The sequence below is a fragment of the Schistocerca serialis genome, chromosome 7 (genome assembly GCF_023864345.2).
Source record: "Schistocerca serialis cubense isolate TAMUIC-IGC-003099 chromosome 7, iqSchSeri2.2, whole genome shotgun sequence".
NCBI classification, from domain to species: Eukaryota; Metazoa; Arthropoda; class Insecta; order Orthoptera; family Acrididae; genus Schistocerca; species Schistocerca serialis.
Genome location: NC_064644.1, coordinates 362393028 through 362416603, shown reverse-complemented (window position 1 = coordinate 362416603; position 23576 = coordinate 362393028).

Sequence of the window (23576 nt, the reverse complement as noted above, 5' to 3'; positions counted from 1 at the left end):
ATACTAGAAGGTATCAGATAGATTATATAATGGTAAGACAGAGATTTAGGAACCAGGTTTTAAATTGTAAGACATTTCCAGGGGCAGATGTGGACTCTGACCACAATCTATTGGTTATGAACTGTAGATTAAAACTGAAGAAACTGCAAAAAGGTGGGAATTTAAGGAGATGGGACCGGGATAAACTGACTACACCAGGGGTTGTACAGAGTTTCAGGAAGAGTATAAGGGAACAATTGACAGGAATGGGGGAAAGAAATACAGTGGAAGAAGAATGGGTAGCTCTGAGGGATGAAGTAGTGAAGGCAGCAGAGGATCAAGTAGGTAAAAAGACGAGGGCTAGTAGAAATCCTTGGGTAACAGAGGAAATATTGAAATTAATTGATGAAAGGAGAAAATATAAAAACGCACTAAACGAAGCAGGCAGAAGGGAATACAAACGTCTCAAAAATGAGATCGACAGGAAGAGCAAAATGTAAGGATGTAGAGGCTTATCTCACTAAGGGTAAGATAACTACTGCCTACAGGAAAATTAAAGAGACCTTTGGAGAAAAGAGAGCCACTTGTATGAATATCAACAGCTAAGATGGAAACCCAGTGATAAGCAAAGAAGGGAAAGCAGAAAGGTGGAAGGAGTATATACAGGGTCTATACAAGGGCGATGTCTTGAGGACAATATTATGGAAATAGAAGAGGATGTAGATGAAGATGAAATGGGAGATATGATACTGCGTGAAGAGTTTGACAGAGCACTGAAAGACCTGGGTCGAAACAAGGCCCCTAGAGTAGACAACATTCCATTAGAACTTCTGACAGCCTTGGGAGAGCCAGCCATGACAAAACTCTACCATCTGGTGCGCAAGATGTATGAGACAGGCGAAATACCCTCAGACTTAAAGAAGAATATAATAATTCCAATCCCAAAGAAGGGAGGTGTTGACAGATGTGAAAATTTCTGAACTATCAGTTTAATAAGTCACAGCTGCAAAATACTAACGCGATTTTTTTACAGACGAATGGAAAAACTGATAGAAGCCGACATCTGGGAAGATCAGTTTGGATTCCGCAGAAATGTTGGAACACGAGAGGCAGTACTGACCCTACGACTTATCTTAGAAGAAAGATTAAGGAAAGGCAAACCTACGTTTCTAACATTTGTAGACTTAGAGAAAGCTTTTGACAACGTTGATTGGAATACTCTCTTTCAAATTCTGAAGGTTGCAGGGCTAAAATACAGGGAGCGAAACGCTATTTACAATTTGTACAAAAAGCAGATGGCATTTATAAGAGTCGAGGGGTATGAAAGGTAAGCAGTGGTTGGGAAGGGAGTGAGACAGGGTTGTAGCTTATCCCCGATGTTATTCAATCTGTATATTGAGCAAGCAGCGAAGGAAACAAAAGAAAAGCTCGGAGTAGGTATTAAAATCCATGGAGAAGAAATAAAAACTATGATGTTCGCCGCTGACATTGTAATTCTGTCAGAGACAGCAAAGGACTTGGAACAGCAGTTGAATGGAATGGAGAGTGTTTTGAAAGGAGGGTGTAAGATGAACATCAACAAAAGCAAAACGAGGATAATGGAATGTAGTCAAATTAAGTAGCGTGATGCTGAGGGAATTAGATTAGGAAATAAGACACTTAAAGTAGTAAAGGAGTTTTGCTATTTGGGGAGCAAAATAACTGATGATGGTCGAAGTAGAGTGGATATAAAATGTAGACAGGCAACGGCAAGGAAACCGTTTCTGAAGAAGAAAAATTTGTTAACATCGAGTATAGATTTAAATTTCACTAAGTCGTTTCTGAAAGTATTTGTATGGAGTGTAGCCATGTATGAAAGTGAAACGTGAACGATAAATAGTTTAGACAAGAAGAGAATAGAAGCTTTCGAAATGTTGTGCTACACAAGAATGCTGAAGAGTAGATGGGTAGATCACATAACTAATGAGGAAGTATTGAATAGAATTGGGGAGAAGAGGAGCTTGTGGCACAACGTCACTAGAAGAAGGGATCGGTTGGTAGGACACATTCTGAGACATCGAGGGATCACCAATTTAGTATTGGAGAGCAGCGTGGAGGGTAAAAATCGTAGAGGGAGACCAAGAGATCAACACACTAAGCAGATTCAGAAGGATGTAGGCTGCAGTAGGTACTGGGAGATGAAGAGGCTTGCACAGGATAGAGTGGCATGGAGAGCTGCATCAAACCAGTATCAGGATTGAAGACCAGGTAAGTGCCGAATTCACCTTAGCACTGATATTTTATGTAAGCACAAATTACGAGGTTTTCTTTGGCAGTTTTAGTGTTTCAAATATGTGTAAGAGTGTTGATCACCAAATTCTTAGCTCTGGTGAAATCATATAACTTTCCCATGTGTTACTGTGAGGAGTATTGCGTCTTAGGGGCAAACGTATCTTCGCGGTTCCCAGATGAAACTGCAAACGAACCGCTACTGACAAATAGTTGCTGCTCAAAATATGTAAAAGTGATTTTTATTGAATAACCTGAAATTTTTTTCGGTGGTAAGTAGAATCAGATCGGAGACTATACAATGTCCACTTTTTTAATGTGCCCACCGTCTATGTCCGCCTTCAACGTGCAATACCCACTCACATTCGGTAGGTGGCAGCACTAGCAGTGGACCTTATGTAAAGCGTGTCCAGTGGAAGCGGTGAACAGTGAACCCGTAGTCGTAATAAAAATCAGAGCGATTTATCTGACACTGAAAAAGGCATGGTCGTTGGATTTCGGGAAAGGGTGGAAGGAATTCCGGATGGCTAAGTAAGTGAACTGCTCTCGAGTCGCTAAGGTTAAGCTACGCCGTGCATTGCAAAATGATGCTATCCAAAACCAACGCCGAGGCAACTGTAGCGGACAACGGGCATAGATAAAAGGGGTGAACGATGGCTGCGGCGATATCTGCATCTACATCTACATCTACATACATACTCCGCAATCCACCATACGGTGCGTGGCGGAGGGTACCTCGTACCACAACTAGCATCTTCTCTCCGTGTTCCACTCCCAAACACAACGAGGGAAAAATGTCTGCCTATATGCCTCTGTACGAGCCCTAATCTCTCTTATCTTTGTGGTCTTTCTGCGAAATATAAGTTGGCGGCAGTAAAACTGTACTGCAGTCAGCCTCAAATGCTGGTTCTCTAAATTTCCTCAGTATCGATTCACAAAAAGAACGCCTCCTTTCCTCCAGAGACACCCACCCGAGTTCCTGAAGCATTTCCGTAACACTCACGTGATGATGAAACCTACCAGTAACAAATCTAGCATCCCGCCTCTGAACTGCTTCTATGCCCTCCCTCAATCCGACCTGATAGGGATCCCAAACGCTCGAGCAGTACTCAAGAATAGGTCGTATTAGTGTTTTATAAGCGGTCTCCTTTACAGATGAACCACATCTTCCCAAAATTCTACCAATGAACCGAAGACGACTATCCGCCTTTCCCACAACTGCCATTACATGCTTGTCCCACTTCATATCGCTCTGCAATGTTACGCCCAAATATTTTATCGACGCGACTGTGTCAAGCGCCACACTAATTAATAATGGAGTATTCAAACATTACGGGATTCTTTTTCCTATTCATCTGCATTAATTTACATTTATCCATATTTAGAGTTAGCCGCCAATCTTTACATCAATCACAAACGCTGTCCAAGTCATCTTGTATCCTCCTACAGTCACTCAACGACGACACCTTCCCGTACAACACAGCATCATCAGCAAACAGCAGCACATTGCTATCCACCCCATCCAAAAGATTATTTACGTAGATAGAAGAGAACAGCGGACCTGACACACTTCCCTGGGGCACTACAGATGATACCCTCACCTCCGATGAAAACTGACCATCGAAGACTACGTACTGGGAATAGTCGTGCAACTGCTGGGCTTTTGGACCAAGGGGCTGCCAAGAGCTGTCCTCAACGACCGTTCAGCGACCGTTGGTGTGTGTAGGTCTCCGCAGCAGGCACTTTATTCATGCATCCATGCTCACTGCTGTTCATTGGTGACGAAGTCTGGAATATACACGCCAGTGCCGCAACTCGACGCCCACTGAATGGCTACAGTTGTCCTTTTCAGATGAAACACGTTTTATGCTCCAGCAGCGTGAATTGTCTGAATGCAAAAAATCTGCTACAGTCGTTGAAAGGGCCCATGCCGAAGGAGGGAGTGATATGGTCTGGGAATTTTTTCGTGGTGGATCTCTTGATTCTGGAAGGCAAAATGGATCAACATAAGTAAGCATCTGTCCTCTGTGAGCATATCCAACCCTAATTCAGTTCGTTTTTCCTCAGCACGATGGCATCTACCAGAAGGGCAATGCAACCTGTCACCAACCCCACAGTTTATTTGCATGGTTCGAAAAGTACCAGGATGAGTTTACCATAATCCTCCTGCCACCAAACTCACTAGTTATAGGACCTATCGAGAATGGGTGTGAATACCTTGATAGGTGGGTTGAATAGGCCACTTCATTTTTTATAGTTCGACTCACAGCTGATGCTGAGCTATACAGTATAGTATCAGTTCTTAGACTAAATAGTGATGATCATGCGCAGTAAATTTAGCCTAATAAGAATGTATGAGAACTGACAGATCAAAATGAGGCACAGCGATCGCTCCCAGACTATGCTATGCCCACTGATTTTGATAGGAAATATTGGGTTTTACTTTTGGAGGCTGCTCCTACTGTCATCCTGCTTTTTGGTTCCTTTTATATGTTTTAATAACTATTTCTACTATTTGTTCTAAGACACACATTCCTATATTTCAGAATGGTATTAGTTTCCCGTTGATTCTACAGTCCACTGTTTATAATATAGTTCACTTTGAGCATAGTCGTAATTTAAGGATGATCTGTTTCCAGTGCGTTCATTGTGAAAATATATGGGCGACGTACAACCTCAGGTTAGAAACAGCCTGCAGTCTCTCGGCTATCTTGTGGATACCTACTGCCAGCTCCAGACACCATGTCGGGAATTTCTCCGATAAATTACCCTCAAAATAACGTCTTGTGGTGACATACTGTCATACTAAAACCACCGGCAAGGTCCCGCAGAATCACGCCTGAATTATGCCTCCGAAACAGTAGTGCAATGGATGAGGACCAAGAGTCCGTCTTGGCCAGGTGCATCTACGATGGTGTAATAGAAGGTAATGGTACAGTTCGTGGCGCCAGCCGTGACCAGGGTAATGGTCGCACAGTAGTTAGAGTACATGCTTCCTTCGCAGCGTCACCAGGTGAACCCAACCCCCAACCGCTGTTTCATCTACGGAATATAACCCAAGTACTCGTTTGATAGCAGTTGAGTGGACGGTGGTCCGTCGTAGAGAGACTAGAATCAAGAAGTGTCAGAACACAGTGCTCTTTCCGCAAGACCACCACGGCTACGCGACGTTGTAGAAAGTAAATGTATGTGTAACTGCAACCACAAGGAAAATTCAGTTGCTGTTGACAATCAGTTGCTGCAACCAATAGTGGAAAAAGCGAACCGTAGAGCCAACAGTGGAGGAAACATACTATTTCTATTTACGTGTGGTGCCTGTTCGTTCGGACATGTCGAAAAGATCAGACACCACACATACAAAAATACGTATGACACGACGGCCGTAAGACTACTTCAGTATAGATGGATTCTCTCTCCTGAATTCTAGCTGGAATCCAGCATGATGCAGCGAGCAGTGAGTATGATGGACACAAGGCGCTAAATCAAGTGGTGCGCGCCTAGAAGGGAATTTGAATCGGACGGAAAGCATACTCAGACAGCCGAAGCAGTTACGCTGACCACTCGCATAACACGGGAAATGCAGATTAGATTCTGGGTCGGAGACAAATTTTTCACTTGCTGCCATTGAATTAATTTCAGTGCCCAGTAGCGGCCGATTTCATTTCATCAAACACACAATTTATCTTATCTACTTACGCTGCTGTGCAAGCACGGAAAGCGTAAGTGTAAACTGCCTATGCGTGCAAGTGCGACGTTTGTTATTAACATCTTTAAGGTTTTTGACTATCACATGGAGAAAGGAGTGGCAGAGATGACGTGAAAGCCGGCCGGAGTGGCCGAGCGGTTCTAGACGCTTCAGTCTGGAACGGCGCGACCGCTACGCTGCCTCGGGCATGGATGTGTTTGATGTCCTTAGGTTGGTTAGGCTTAAGTAGTTCTAAGTTCTAGGGGACTGATGACCTCAGAAGTTAAGTCCCGTAGTGCTCAGAGCCATTTGAACCATGACGTAAAAGTTGACAGGAAGTGCAATCGAAATGAGTAAACGGATGGTGCGGAATCCACAGCGCGACTGAAATGATTGTCAGCGCAGTGGAACTCGAATACCAACCCCAAACAAGAAGAAGAAAAGTGCTGACAAAAGATGTCCCACTTATGATACGGTTATAGGCCTAAGTGTTATTAGACGGCAACTGCTGCGATATTTGAACAATACATGGAACTACAAATTTTGCGATAACTTAACAGGTTTTGTCTCACAGAAATGGACGTCAAGATTAGCAACGATACTCTGAGAAAAATTGTTCTGTGGCAGTTGGTTTCAAAACGTCACGAAATGAATGAGGTATAACGGGCGAACGATATTTCTAAAGCCGAGTGGAGGCACCGCGCGGTCTAGGGCGCTATTTCAAGGATTGCACAGCCCCTCCAGCCGAAGGTTCGGGTCCTCCTTCGGGCATTGATGTGTGTGTTGTTCGTAGCATAAGTTAGTTTAAGCAGTGTGTAAGTCTAGGGACCAATGACCTCATGAGTTTGGTCTCTTAGGAATTCGATATTTTTAAGAATGAAACAACAGAATTAGAGCAGAGAATGGTTTATCCGGACAAGACATGGATTGGAATACATGAGACGTTAAATAAACGTAACAACAATCTTTTTAAAATCCGGGGTCCACAGTATCTAAGCATATTTAAATGATTCCATCTTGCCTGTACCTGCCGGTCTCTTTTTTATTTCTTGTGCAATCGTACAGATATCGCTCTAGTTTGTTTACAAGTACCTAAGTCGTTTTCTCAGAAAGTTGATATCCAACAGCTGCAAAATTTACGTGATAATTTTATTATGCTACCAGTTTCGGTGCTTCATTGGTAACGTCTTCAGACCCCGGTACACGAAACGAGGTCAGCTATCCAGTCGTTTGTGCTTACTAAAGGGACCACTATATCAAACTGGTTATTGTAGGTAGCTTCGCAAGAGACGTGGAAACTTCTCACATCTAACGACAGCTGTCCAGGTTTTCGCCTCTGGGAAACTACCCTTGATGAAACTCAGATAGATCCCACGCCTTCCCCATTCTACACACGGACAGCCAGATCACTGATACTGCAAGTACAGTGTGTGTCATTCTGCGTCAGGCGTGACTGCTATCACCTGGGTTGGGTTTATATCTATAGTAGGCTGGCGGTGATAATGTTCTGGCTCATCAGTGTTTAGTGTACAACAACTGCATTCAAGAGTGAAAGAGTGTAGACAAGATTTATGTCTAGCATGTCTAAGAGATAACAAAGACGATACTTTTGATCGCAGAATTTTGTTATAATACAACAAATAAATTCGTTTAAATTTTTAAAAATGGCTTAAGGTAAAACTGTATGTTAGTACAGGGAATAAACCAAAATCTGACAGTTGTCGAAGTGACAGACTTTCAGGAGTATTGAGAAACAGAAGAGTTGGTCATTGTTTCAGTAATACGGAATGTATTCTTTTGTTATGTCTTCTCCCTGTTTTTCGGCTGTAAACGTTTTGGTGCTACTGCCCCCCACAGGTCTTCGTTTTGACTACTAAAACAGGTTACTTTTTAACTGTAGATTTAAAAAGTGCCAAGGAGGGAAAAAAGTAACAAAATTCCTTGTCCATGAAATGTTAGAAAGGAATACTTGAAACACATGTAAGTGAAAATATAGTAGAACATTTTTGTGTAATTTTCAATAAAATAGAACAAGTTGAAGATGTATCCACAGTGGAGCACTACTTTTATTTGTAGCACCTATAATAAGAGAGGGGGTAAGAAGAATTGTCCAAATTACAGGTGAATTATTGTGATACCATCAGTAGCAGAATTCTCCTTTATTATCCTTAAGGAAAATATTTATCAGAATGTGAAAATTTTATACGGGAAACAACTGGCTTTAGGCCAGGTAGAAAATGCTTGTATAACACCCGTTGTCTTATATTAACAACTGAAAAGAACAGAACTAGTAGGAAGGAAATGCACACGACTTTCGTGGATCTGGAAAAGCATACGATAATATTCGAAGATCTCGTATTGCTTTTGAAATAAATAGACAAAAATCACGGCATAATTGGATTATTTGAGCTATAAGAGTGTACGGGGATGCAAAAACGAAAGTAAAGCTGGGAAACAGAATAACAGAAAGCAGAAAGATGTAGAACCGCCGATGACCATAGGCATGGTAGCAGTCAATTCCCTTTAGCTTTTAATACTTGTGGTGGTCAGAAACAGTGTGAAATCTCGTACAGATGTTTCAGGGCAGGTTGTACTGAGAAATAATTGATAGAAAAAGTCGATACGTTGCACCGTTTCCGAGTTAATTAGTGTTGAAGTTTGCCAGTGAGTCTGTTTCGCGAGCGGATTCAAGCTGCCCGCCAGATACTATTAGTGCCAATTGTTCTGATAGCGTAGGTGATAGTGCACGAGACTGCTCAGCCTTTGTCCAGGCTTCGGTCATTACTGCCATCTCACGTCCAACTTTTTTGTAGCAAACCAAACGAAGAACACGGTTGGCGATTGCCTAACTTCAGTGCTAAGTAACGCGGAAATGGCACAAAGTGTCGAATTTTCTTCCTAACACATTATTTCTCAGCTCATCCTACCCTGCAACACCCTTAGAAACTTCCAGAATTTTTCTCATCACCCTGCACACATAGACCAACCCTTGGAGGCATGGTACAAAAATTATTCAAGAATGAGTGTATTAGCAGGATAAACTTACTATGTTTTTTCAGATAAACAAATAGTTTTCATGAATAGCAGGCAAGGTACGGAACACTTGTTGGATAAACTGCAGAAGGAAAACACAAGGAAGGACCTAAAAATTAATTTTGACTAGACGGAACAGATGTCTGTTGGTAACCAAGGCACGTATTTAGTCCTCTAAGATGGAAAAATAATAAATGGTGACGATTTTGGATATCTTGTTCTGTTACAGCTTATTACAGAGACTGCGACTGAAGTAGCGATGGGTAAACACGCGATAGAAGTCCCTAGAAAACCTGATTTTTAACAACATTATTAGTCAGCTGGCTAAAAATATTATTGCGTAGTATCAGTTTGAATACAGTTGCTTTAGTGCAGAACTGTTGCCACTCACGAACAAAAGAAGGGACAAAGTCAGGACAGTGGAACTAGATATTATGAGAAGATAAAATCAAAACAACTACAAAATGGGAAAAAGTGGAAGCGACACAGTCCATTAGGACCTGACTGGAGAGTAAAAATCTGCAGTGATTTGGACATATTAAAGGAATGAGCAATGATAGGTATCCCAAGAAGGATTAGAAGGGTACTGTCACCTGTCTCGTGGAAAGTATATGTTGTTTGCGCTGTAGATGAGGAGATAACAGCTTTCATGTGGAGTAATCAAGACTATTTGAAGGGGAAAACCAGAGACAGGCAGAGTGAAACGTCGAAGTAGAGGAAAAAGAAGCGTTGTGGCCTTCATAATAACTGGCAGTCAGTCTCAGGGCGCATCCAGAGGAGGAACAGAAGTAAGAAGGTATACCGCAATACTTGGAAAGCACACATCTGTACTCAACAAAAGAATAATACACTAAGCAAAAAAGTAGGAATTTGTTAGAGTTCAATGAAAACAAATGACGACGATCATATTCGAATCAAACACATCCATCATGCATCAAATATCCAACGCAGATGATACTGAAACACCATGAATGGCCTCCCCTCCTCTTTGCGAGAAGTTTCAGCGCGTATCTTTCGAAGTTTCATTACATCTTACAATCCGCCTTTTAAAGGCTCTCGCGTGTTACTAGCGGAGCAAGATAGTTACTCAGAAATAATTTCTTATCACCTAAGAAGTGAGACCAGGCGTGGTGATTGTAAACCGTCGGAAAAATGCTTGTGTTAAAGCACAATAAAGGCGAAATTACTCCTGTTTAAAAGACTCTAACTAAAAAGTGGAGTTCCAGGTGCCACTTTCTTTATTCCTCAGCACTTTTTAATTAAAATGTTTCCCAGTATTATGGCATGCGAACATATTAGCGCTCTTGTTAACGTACAACTCACGTCTCACATCCACCAGGTACCGTAACTGTAATTCGCTCACAGCCGCTAGGCATCGCTACAACTTCCACGTACCGATCCATTGCAACTTGAAAATTTCCGCTTACTCATTCGGCCCAGCTCATTGTCATTATCTCTTTCTGTCTCTTTAAGTATCCCCTGTCTCAAAGGCACAGCCTCCTTCTTTCTGTCCTAGCACTACTGTTTCCTTCTTCGACTCTCTTAGTGCTACTGTCTCACTCATTGTTTCGTTCATTCCAACTGCTACTGTCTCTTCTCACTGTCACTATCTCTCTGTCTTCGTCGCTGTCACTGACATAGAGTCTGTCTCTCATTATCATTGGCCCTCATTCCCATCCACATTTTCCTTCTCTTTATTACTCTCCCACTGTCTGTGAAAGGGACTGTCGCATTTGTCATGGCGATTTTCAGGAAATTTCGGCCATAAATGTGAGTGAAGGTGCGAGTTTAAAAGATGTACTCAACTTCTGTAACATCGATATACTCATTTTCTTTGTAACACTGTGTTTGAAACCAGAGATGTTGGTCAGAGAGTAGAAGTGTGTGTTGGACAGTCTGGCAATGTAATTGGTTTGAAAAAGAATCCAAGCTGGCCTGCTTTCTAATGGAGGCAGCATTATTTAAAAAGGATTTTGTAATAATACGTTTTGAGGAAAGATATTGAGCAAATGAGATTATATTAATGGAAGAATAATAAAAGTCAATCTTTAAGGTAAACCAGTTATTTATATTTGTAACTCTGTCGTTTCTTATTGATAGAACACTGCATATGGTGGAAATTTCGTAATGCAACATGTGGTTTTGTCTTATAGTTGAAGCAAGTGTGAAGGAAGGCAATTGAACACAGGAAATGAAATGGGAAAATTTTTTGTTAATTTGTCTATGCGTGAGAACTTTGTGAAGAGGTGTACTGTTGTCATGCTTTATGCAGCACAGTTAAACTTGGAGTCGTTGTTCTCATTTGTTGTTGTTGTTGTGGTCATCAGTCCTGAGACTGGTTTGATGCAGCTCTCCATGCTACTCTATCCTGTGCAAGCTTCTTCATCTCCCAGTACCTACTGCAAGCTACATCCTTCTGTATCTGTTTAGTGTATTCATGTCTTGGTCTCCATCTACGATTTTTACCGTCCTCGCTGCCCTCCAATACTAAAATGGTGATCCATTGATGCCTCAGAACATGTCCTACCAACCGATCCCTTCTTCTAGTCAAGTTGTGCAACAAACTTCTCTTCTCCCGAATCCTATTCAATACCTCCTCTTCAGTTTTGTGATCTACCCATCCAATCTTCAGCATTCTGCTGTAGCACTACATTTCGAAAGCTTCTATTCTTTTCTTGTCCAAACTAGTGGGAATTTTCAAGTTGCAATGCATCACTTCTATACATGGCCACACTCCATACAAACACTTTCTGAAACGGCTACCTGACACTTAAATCTATACTCGATGTTAACAAATTTCTCTTCTTCAGAAACGCTTTCCTTGCCATTGCCAGTCTACATTTTATATCCTCTCTACTTCGACCATCATCAGTTATTTTGCTCCCCAAATAGCAAAACTCCTTTACTACTTTAAGTATCTCATTTCCTAATCTAATTCCCTCAGCATCACCCAACTTAATTCGACTACATTCCATTATCTTCGTTTTGCTTTTGTTGATGCTCATCTTATATCCTCCTTTCAAGACTCTATCCATTCCGTTCAACCTATCTTCTAAGTCCTTTGCTGTCTCTGGCAGAATTGCAATGTCATCGTCGAACCTCAAAGTTTTTATTTCTTCTCCATGGATTTTAATGCCTACTCCGAATTTTTCCTTTGTTTCCTTCACTGCTTGCTCATTATACAGACTGAATAACATCGGGGAAAGGCTACAACCCTGTCTGCTACCTTCCCAATCACTGCTTCCCTTTCATATCTCTCGACTCTTAAACTGCCATCTGATTTCTGTACAAATTGTAAATAGCCTTTCGCTCCTTGTATTTTACCCCTGCCACCCTCAGAATTTGAAAAAGAGTATTCCAGTCAACATTGTCAAAAGCTTTCTCTAAGTCTACAAATGCTAGAAACGTAGGCTTGCCTTTCCTTAATCTAGCTTCTAAGATAAGTCGTAGGATCAGTATTGCCTCAAGTGTTCCAATATTTCTAAGGAATCCAAACTGATCTTCCCCGAGGTCGGCTTCTACCAGTTTTTCCATTCGTCTGTAAAGAATTCGCGTTAGTATTTTGCATCCGTGACTTATTAAACTGATAGTTCGGTACTTTTCACATCTGTCAGCACCTTCTTTCTTTGGGATAGGAATTATTATATTCTTCTTGAAGTCTGAGGGTATTTCACATGTCTCATACATCTTGCTCACCAAATGGTAGAGTTTTGTCAGGAGTGGCTCTCCCAAGGCCGTCAGTAGTTCTAATGGAGTGTTGTCTGCTCCCGGGGCCTTGTTTCGACTCAGGCATTTCAGTGCTGTGTCAAACTCTTCAACTATCAAGCTGTTCTCATTTTTCAGTCGTAAAGATTAGTTCCCCATTTTTACTTTTACTTTCATGATTGTGTTTCTGCACTCGCATTGCTGACCATGTGTTGTGTACTGAGCGTTGCACATACCAAATTGGACAAATGAAGTTTGATTTTTGTCGACAGTCACGTGATTATTCCTAAAAGCAACAGGTTGCACGGCAGACCGGAGTTTTCTGCACACGGGTAGGCAAACATATTTAATTACCATCAAATTTTATGTGCACTGTAAGGCATAGCGATTGTCAGACAGTATCTGTGAAAACAAAAAAATGACTCTGAGCACTATGGGACTTAACATCTATGGTCATCAGTCCCCTAGAACTTAGAACTACTTAAACCTAACTAACCTAAGGACAGCACACAACACCCAGCCATCACGAGGCAGAGAAAATCCCCGACCCCGCCGGGAATCGAACCCGGGAACCCGGGCGTGGGAAGCGAGAACGCTACCGCACGACCACGAGATGCGGGCTATCTGTGAAAACAATATCGGTTCAGAGACCATACCAGTAGAAGATTTCAGAAGAAAGCTATCATTTGAATTTTCAACCAGTTTTATCAGAAAGTCGGATGTGTTAAATTTTCTGTTCATTTGATGTTTAATTACAATAAAAGTTCTAGTACAGTGATTGTTTGTAAGACTAAAGGATAAGATTAGCAATATTCAGGGCCAGAATCTAAATTTGAGTCATTCTGTTTTGCAGTCATGTGGCATACGTAAATTTCACCGAAAACTGATATGAGAATGTTCTAATTTGAAGTATAAAATCGGATAACAACTGGTAAAAGAAATATTTTTTCGTCTGATGTAATTATAAATTAACAGTTTTCTGTTTTTCATCTTTACTTTCACTGTGAAATCTTGCCTCTTGAAAATTTAGTGATCACAGGAGGTAACCTATACGTTTCGATGAGTGATTTTGCGAGCATCAAAATATGTGACATAAATGGCCGAATCTTTTGACTGCACTGACTTTGTAGTTCTAATGTTTTACATCCCAAGGAACCTTAGTACGTGACATAAATACGTCCGCCATTTTCTGAGAAAAAGGTTTTCAACAAGCTGACAAGCATGGGTAAAAACTGATCATTTAAGGGTTCTTTTTTTTACCGCCTGAAGAACGGAAACCTAAAAATAAGTAAATGGAGTGTAAAACTTTGCCACTATCATACAGTAATAAAACCACAAGAATTATAAGCAGGCAAATTGAATAATTATTCCCACAGCCCCAAGAGAAACCGCACGAGTGCTGTGTAATACCACCTCTAGCGTTAAACGGCGCCATTTCAGAAGGAAGAGAGTCAACAGGTTTCTCGAGGTGTCCCTTATACAAGAACCCACTCGTCGACGATTAGACGCCACAGAACTACACAATTAGGGGGATGTTGGTGGCTACATTTCACAAGCAGCTCCTAGTAGTCTACACACACCTTGCCACGTCATTTATATAGGGGTCATTTGCTGGCGCGGGCGATATGCCATAGCACACCTGTGCATTCAACAACTAGGACACTCCGTCGTGAATTTAAGGTATAATTCATCGTTCGTCAGGCCAGCTACTACCTAAATAAAAAGCGTTCTTATTTTAAAATGGTCTACATGATATGAATGCGAAATTTTCAACTATTCCTTTGTAATAATTTCCATTTCATAAATTGGAATTTAAATCCTCTTCCTGAGAAAAATAACGCTAATAAAATAATAAATGGACAGGTAAGTTTGTAAACGAAGTTGTCCCTTTCAAAAACAGAAATATAAGCTTCTTGACATAAAGCTTTAACCGTGTTCTTTCTTAAAATTGAATTTCAAAATTTCGTCTCGTACACAGTTAAAATTTGTTCTGTGAATTGAAATATTATATCTTTTATCTCCAAGGAGGAAAATAAAAATACAGGTAATCATAAAGGAGAAGGAATAAAAGTGACACTTTGTCAATACATGATTTTTCTTCTTATACTGCATACTACATGTCTGTTTTCAAATATGACTTTATTTTCCAACTTTATACAATTTTTCCCAATATTCTGCTTAGACGATTGTAAGGAAAGTTTTGAAACAGCTTTTTTCCCCCCTTATGCTGGTGGATCCAATTAGGTCCTTGAAACCTTCTTCCAGCATCCACTCGGCTCTTCCATGGGGTACGTGAAAAATATTTCGAACAGGATTGGTCTGGGTGAATGGAGGGGTTGCAGGATACTACAACTAACGCTGTTCCTTCTACTCTCGTATCACTTTTGCTGTTTAAACTAACTCTAGTTAATTTAACTAATTTTAGTTCAAAGTTAAAAAGCCCGTCCACAATGGAAAGTTTTATAACGGTTTATTTTGGCTGATCAGACTGTGATTCTGATGTCAGGAGAAATATATTCTAAAATAATTAGCAGTTGTCTGTTTACCTTTATATGACTCGGTGTTATTGTGAGTTGCGTCTTTCCTATCTGTACTGAGATTATTTATCAAAAAATTCGACTGAACAGTGTAAGAAATTTATTATTGTCTTCGTGATTTCATTTTAGCTATGAAAACAACTACTCCTCAGACACATTATTATCTTGTTGTACAATGTTCTTTTCCTTACAAAAAATATACTTTTCCACAATACTAGACCCACATGTTATTAAACTCATCATTTCTTTATATTACCTTTAATAATTAGTCGTTAATAATATGCCTCTTCCGGTATATACCCGTATCTCGTCAGCAGGCAACCAATGGCTTTGACGTAGTGGTAATACCGATTCGTATCAGGTCAGCGAAGTAAAGCGCTGTTGGGCTTAGCTAACTGTTGGATTGGTGACTGTACAGGTCTGCTTGTCAGCGAAGTAAAACGCTCTTGGGCTTAGCTAACAGTTGGATGGGTGACTGTACGGGTCTGCTTAGTGCTGTTGAGTTGCTGCTACGGTAACGAGAACTGCTAGGAGAGCGGTGTGCTGACCAGATGCCCCACCATATCCGCACTCAGTCACGCCTATCGGATGATGATGACACGCCGGTCGGTCGGTACTGTTGAGTCATCCGAGATCGATTCGAACAGAGTTTTCTTCAGATTGCGACCGCCTCTTGCCGCTCTCCGTTTCTGTCTGCCTCCTGTCTCTCTCTTTTGTCGCCTTAAACCCCCACGTGGCGTGGCCTCTCGGTATTCGGGGTGATTATAACCAGAATTCAAGTTTCGGAACTCTTGTCAAAAAAATGAATCACTGGTCAGAACGACGGCAAATTTAAACGGAATACTATCGAAGAAGGGGAAACTTCATGGAAACAAAAATACGTAATGAAAATTATACAACGAGGTGACGCAGCAAATGGCAGAATGCGCTAAATTGAAGAAGCGGCGTTTGCGTCTGTTCCCCAGTTTGCATCTGAGACGCTCGGCATGACTGAACGCAGGATCGTGCGCTGCTGTTAAAGCTCTTTTACTACAACAGTGACAGTGCGCCCGTAGCTCTGCAGAAGTTCCGGACACTCAACTACGGTAAAAGGCGTTGGTCCGATGTCTTTGAAAGATCTGTAGAAAACGATTACGAAATTCGAAAAGAAAGGTTCTTTTGAAGTGCAATACGGCAGAGGGAGCAAAAACTCATCGGAGATCGGTAGAAGATGTGACCACAGTATTGACGGAGGTGTCAAGTAGTGGTGTGCAAACACTCAGTGCATGGCTAATTGCCCGAACTTTGGACATACTTGTCAGCATGGTGCATAAGACTCTACGAAACATCTACTACTACCTAAAATAAAATTATTAGTGATGGGGTGTTGCTTATTGCTGACCTGTCAGTAAGACAAATGTTTTCGCTCTAGAATTTCTTGCTCGCATGAAAGTGGACCATGAATGGTCGTGGAACATTCTAGGGACAGACAAAGCCAATTTTCAAGGAAATGTCAGTACACAGAAATGCTCTTTGTGGGCTACGGATAATTACCTCGTACATCAGCAACTACTGCTTGGTTCTGCGAAGGTAATTCCGTGGTGGCGGTTAACGGCGACATTTATCGTAGAGCCACACTTTTTTGAGAAGATGTGTCCTGCAGGTGCTGTCGCCTGTATCGTCAGTGGTAAACGCGCTATCAGAGTCTTTTGCACGTCAATATCAATCCAACCCTTCATCCACCTGGATGTATGGCTTTATGCTTTGATGCTTACAGCGCCATCTAGTAGGAAAATTTTGGTTAACGTGTTTTGCTTCCCTAATGTTTCCCCGAACTTAAGTAATATTCTGTCCAAATTTCACGTAGCTCTGAGCAATGGTTCGTTTTTTTAGAGCGTTTTCAAACTGCAACTTTAGTTACAATCACCATGTATATGCAGAGTGGTCAGTAATCGTCTGAAAAGCTTTCAGTGGTGCTCGGGGCTGTGCTGAGAAATCGCTGTTCACATAAAAGTTATTTCGTTGCACCGCTTCCGACTTGATTAGCACTGAACTCAGCCAGCCAGGCCGTTGTGCGAGCAAATTCAAGCGGCCCGCCAGAGTAGGTGTCGCCAAAGGCTGCCTTGTTTCCTAAAACTGAATAACAGAGTGATACAGAAATAGTATATGAGACTGAAGTAAGGATCGAACGTGAACCAAAGTTTGGACAGTCTGCTACCACGTCATCTGCGCTACGAGAACAACTGACACGAACTGTACCTAGCGACCTGACTACCTTAATGCTCATTAACTGGGAAAAGGTCCAACATACAGAATCTGTTTCTTAATAATTATTTCCCAGCGCACCTCACCCTGCAGTACGATCAAAAACTTGTCAGACTGTTACTGACCATCCCGTACGTGTTCGTAGGGTATTTTGGTAGCATTATGCCGCTTCAACAACCGCTTACCAATTGTAGCACAATGTGTTTCAATTTCAGACAACTGTACTTCTATGTTCGTTACTTGAATAACGTGTTATCCTTTCTATCTTCTATGTCATGTGGGTTTTGACTTCAGATTTGTTAAGCTTAATGACACACCATAATTTACCAAAGATACTGCCGCATTACACTAGAATCCCACGTAGGTTAGTATGTTAGTACTGAATAAGAGTGAAAAATCCGTGTCACTGTAGAGGTTAGCCGGGTTCGGGGCCATGCTCGCAACTTCGCTAATTTTTCTAGGCTTCTTCTTGAGAGAATCAAATTTTATGGGATGGAACCGCAATGAGTAGCGAACTTCCAATACCTGATATCTATGTAACTGAACTTTTTGCACTATTTGAAGATTGAGATGAGCACAGTTTTTAATGGATCAACTCTGTGTTGATGTTATACGTGTCGAAACTGACGGTTGACCACATACCGTATTCGAGTTATTCATGTTACAAGTAAATTACATGTGAATCTTGCTTGCTTACTACATGCTGTAAGTTTGAATGTGTTGATATGATTGATCACAGACGTACTGATTTTATAAGTGTCATAGGCAGCTTACAGATGAATATACACATACTATACGCATCAACATTGCTGAGTATGTTGATCATATGCTGTATGCATATTACAACTTTCGTAAGTACCTTACAGCTGTACGTCGCTTAGTACATATAATGAATTCCAACATTGCTGATTGGGTTTATACCCTCGGTATTCATGTTGTATGTGTCGTTGGTAACTTACAGCCGACTCATGCTTGCATAGTACGTGCTGAAAATTTCAACACTGCCTGCTGGGTTGATAACACTATGTAGTCATTAACACGTTTAGTAAATAACTTACAAATGAGTGTTGGTTACTTCATACATGGTGTTCATTTCAGTAATGTTGATTGCTTTCTATACTGATGTTACATGTTCCGTAACTAACTTAGAGATTGACCTTCCTTGTTTCATACGTACTGTACGTTTGACTCCACTAATTTTCGTGATTAGTCAGGCTGCATCAGGAGATACACAAGCGCTGTTTCCCGTTTGTTTAGTACCCTAATATCGATTTGATCCTCACCCTGAGGTGAGCAGGAGCTCAATTACTGCTGGGCAGTCTTGAGGAGAAATACGAGGTGTCTTCAATAAGCAATCACAGTCTTCCTCTTGGTCTATTTCGATAGGAGAAAAATGCAACTTGTTGTGGCACATAGTGGAATGTTCCCGCTTCAGCTCCTATCATTTCATGGAGCTCCGATAATGGCAACGGTGCATATAGCCCTCAAAATGGCGTCTGTAACTGAGATTCATTCCAAGCAGAGAGTTTTCATCGAAGAAAAGGACGATGAGTCGTTGGGCAAGGCATCTGTCATCATCGCAACAAGGTCTCACAAGATCTTCCGCGTGCTGGCCGGCACACGTAGTGTGATTCTTGCTGTGTTGGAACGTAAATACGTACACACTCATACGAGGTGATCGGAGGATCACAGTCACGAAATATGGTTTCGCAGGACAGAGCGTATCAGGTTACAGTTGTCGAAAGGCGCCAGAATCAGTTACTGTCAGTTGCCCAAAACATACACACTTTATTTTCCTAAAACACTTAATCACACATACCCTTAAATGCATTCAGTAACAATACGGCTGAATGCCCGAAACACAAGTTATTAAAATTGCCTTAAGGAATACTCACGGATGGAGGCCTTATCTTAAAATATTTCACGTAAAGGTCGGCTGAAGGCCACATACTGAACATAGAACAACTCAAGGCTTAAGACCTGGATAATAATAAGGATTTCCAATGGGCAAAATCCACCTTTTTTAAAAAGAAGAAATTTGTTCAAGCAAGAATCTTCATAGTCTTAATTTAAGAAGGCTGAAAGCCTTATCTTAACATTAAAACAAACTAAATTAATAGACGACTGAAGGCTTCGCACAGTACTTGAGACTAAAAAGAAAATCACAATCTAAAACAACAGAACAGTGGTGCCCAGAAGTGCTCCAAGGGTCGGCCTGAGGAGGTAACTCTAACTTAAGTTTAGATGAGACAGGCAGCCAAAAGTAAGAATAAGTAATCGGGTTGCAACCAAATTCAGGGACGGCTAAAGGACCGACCAACAACCTAGTCAATAACCTTCAGCGCGACCAACGGCACGACAACGGAACATATCAGCGAGGATGAAGATACCAGCAGCACTATATCTTCAAAATTGGCGTCTCAATACAGCCGAGGTACAATACCCACCCAAAAATATGAACAAACACTAAAGGCAGTCGAACTACACGCCGTGCCGGACAGCAGCAACACGGCGAGGAAACACACACTCGCTACACAGTCCCAACCGAACAACTGCCTACAGTAGGCAGACACATTCGTAACTGCTCGGTCGAAACTACACAAGCTAGACACAGTTCCACGTACACACTTATACCGAGAACTCCGAAAATCCTGAAATCAATCACTGTGGAACAACAACGACGAATCACAAGTCGACACACACAATGTTTCCATAAGCGGTCAGCGACCAAATACACGTCATCCGATGAGACGACAGACAGAACGACCAACCAAGGTCGTCCCCACTCACGTTATGTGTGTCGGCAACGGTCGGGCGAATCATGGTTGTCCTCAGCTCACTGCTGCTCCATCCTGGCTTCTTTGATGTCCATTCGGAACTCGGAGACACGGTGACCCGGGCACACTGGCTCGGACACAAACATGCAGAGGGAACACTTGCCCATTGGCCACCCTACATCTCTGTGCAAGGAAGGAACCGGTCCACGTCGGGCAAGATGACCAACTGACGAGGTCCAGAAACGGTCAAAAGTCCAAATACAAGTCGCCCGATAAGACCACCGACCGAACGCCAGCCAGTGTGGCCGAACGATTCTAGGCGCTACAGTCTGGAACCGCGCGACCTCTACGGTCGCAGGTTCAAAACCTGCCTTGGGCATGGATGTGTGTGATGTCCCTAGGTTAGTTAGGTTTAAGTAGTTCTAAGTTCTAGGGGACTGATGGCCTTAGAAGTTAAGTCCCATAGTACTCAGAGCCACTTGAACCACCGACCGAACGACCAACCAACGGTAGTTACCGCTCCAGTCTCCTTCCGTCGGACAGTGAGTGTATATGTGTCGCAAGCGGTCGGCGAGTACTGGCTCTCCGGACCTCACTGGCGCTGCTTCCAATTGAACTCACCATACACCACGACCCGGAAACACTAGCCGTCGCTTCGAAGATAATACGACAGTACTCTTATCGATACGCGCTGCTGCGGCCACTCACGGGCAGGCAAGCCAGCAACTTAGTGACGCCAGTAAATCGAATAAGGAACGAGGCGACACTTCCGTAAAGACAAGCTGTCGAGCAAGAAACGGCATGAACACGAGCCGCGGACGGCTCAAATGAAACACCTCGTTTATAACTGGACATCTCTGTTAGTATTTTTTTTTTTTTTTTGTCATCAGTGTACTGACTGGCTTGATGCGGCCCGCCACGAATTCCTGTCCTGTGCTAACCTCTTCATCTCAGAGTAGCACTTGCAACCTACGTCCTCAATTATTTACTTGACGTATTCCAATCTCTGTCTTCCTCTACAGTTTTTGCCCTCTACAGCTCCCTCTAGTACCATGGAAGTCATTCCCTCATGTCTTAGCAGATGTCCTATCATCCTGTCCCTTCCCCTTATCAGTGTTTTCCACATATTCATTTCCTCTCCGATTCTGCGTAGAACCTCCTCATTCCTTACCTTATCAGTCCACCTAATTTTCAACATTCGTCTATAGCACCACATCTCAAATGCTTCGATTCTCTTCTGTTCCGGTTTTCCCACAGTCCATGTTTCACTACCATACAATGATGTACTCCAGACGTACATCCTCAGAAATTTCTTCCTCAAATTAAGGACGGTATTTGATATTAGTAGACTTCTCTTGGCCAGAAATGCCTTTTTCGCCATAGCGAGTCTGCTTTTGATGTCCTCCTTGCTCCGTCCGTCATTGGTTATTTTACTGCCTAGGTAGCAGAATTCCTTAACTTCATTGACTTCGTGACCATCAACCCTGATGTTAAGTTTCTCGCTGTTCTCATTTCTACTACTTCTCATTACCTTCGTCTTTCTCCGATTTACTCTCAAAGCATACTGTGTACTCATTAGACTGTTCATTCCGTTCAGCAGATCATTTAATTCTTCTTCACTTTCACTCAGGATAGCAATGTCATCAGCGAATCGTATCATTGATATCCTTCCACCTTGTATTTTAATTCCACTCCTGAACCTTTCTTTTATTTCCATCATTGGTTCCTCGATGTACAGATTGAAGAGCAGGGGCGAAAGGTTACAGCCTTGTCTTACACCCTTCTTAATACGAGCACTTCGTTCTTGATCGTCCACTCTTATTATTCCCTCTTGGTTGTTGTACATATTGTATATGACCCGTCTCTCCCTATAGCTTACCCCTACTTTTTTCAGAATCTCGAACAGCTTGCATCATGTTATATTGTCGAACGCTTTTTCCAGGTCGACAAATCCTATGAAAGAGTCCTGGTTTTTCTTTAGTCTTGCTTCCATTATTAGCCGTAACGTCAGAATTGCCTCTCTCGTCCCTTTACTTTTCCTAAAGCCAAACTGATCGTCACCTAGCGCATTCTCAATTTTCTTTTCCATTCTTCTGTATATTATTCTTGTAAGCAGCTTCGATGCATGAGCTGTTAAGCTGATTGTGCGATAATTCTCGCACTTGTCAGCTCTTGCCGTCTTCGGAATTGTGTGGATGATGCTTTTCCGAAAGTCAGATGGTATATCTCTTCTAAATTTACTCCTGATTCTTCTTCTATCACATCAGACAAATCTTCACCCTCATAGAGGCTTTCAATGTATTCTTTCCACCTATCTGCTCTATTCTCTGCATTTAACAGTGGAATTCCCGTTGCACTCTTAATGTTACTACCGTTACTTTTAATGTCACCAAAGGTTGTTTTGACTTTCCTGTATGCTGAATCTGTCCTTCCGACAATCATATCTTATTCGATGTCTTCACACTTTTCCTGCAGCCATTTCGTCTTAGCTTCCCTGCACTTCCTATTTATTTCATTCCTCAGGGACTTGTATTTCTGTAGTCCTGATTTTCCCGGAACATGTTTGTACTTCCTGCTTTCATCAATCAACTGAAGTATTTCTTCTGTTACCCATGGTTTCTTCGTCCCTACCTACTTTGTACCTATGTTTTCCTTCCCAACTTCTGTGATGGCCCTTTTTAGAGATGTCCATTCCTCTTCAACTGTACTGCCTACTGCGCTATTCCTTATTGCTGTATCTATAGCGTTAGAGAACCTCAAACGTATCTCGTCATTCCTTAGTACTTCCGTATCCCACTCCTTTGCGTATTGATTCTTCCTGAGTAATGTCTTGAACTTGAGCCTACTCTTCATCACTACTATACTGTGATCTGAGTCTGTAACTGCTCCTAGGTACGCCTTACAATCCAGTATCTGATTTCGGAATCTCTGTCTGACCATGATGTAATCTAACTGAAATCTTCCCGTATCTCCCGGCCTTTTCCATGTATACCTTCTCCTCTTGTGATTCTTGAACAGGGTACTCGCTATTACTAGTTGAAACTTGTTACAGAACTCAATTAGTCTTTCTCCTCTTTCATTCCTCGTCCCAAGCCCATATTCTCCTGTTACCTTTTCTTCTACTCCTTCCCCTACAACTGCATTCCAGTCGCCCATGATTATTAGATTTTGGTCCCCCTTTACGCACTGCATTACCCATTCAATATCCTCATACACTTTCTCTATCTGTTCATCTTCAGCTTGCGACGTCGGCTTGTATACCTGAACTATCGTTGTCGGTGCTGGTCTGCTGTTGATTCTGATTAGAACAACCCAGTCACTGAACTGTTCACAGTAACACGCCCTCTG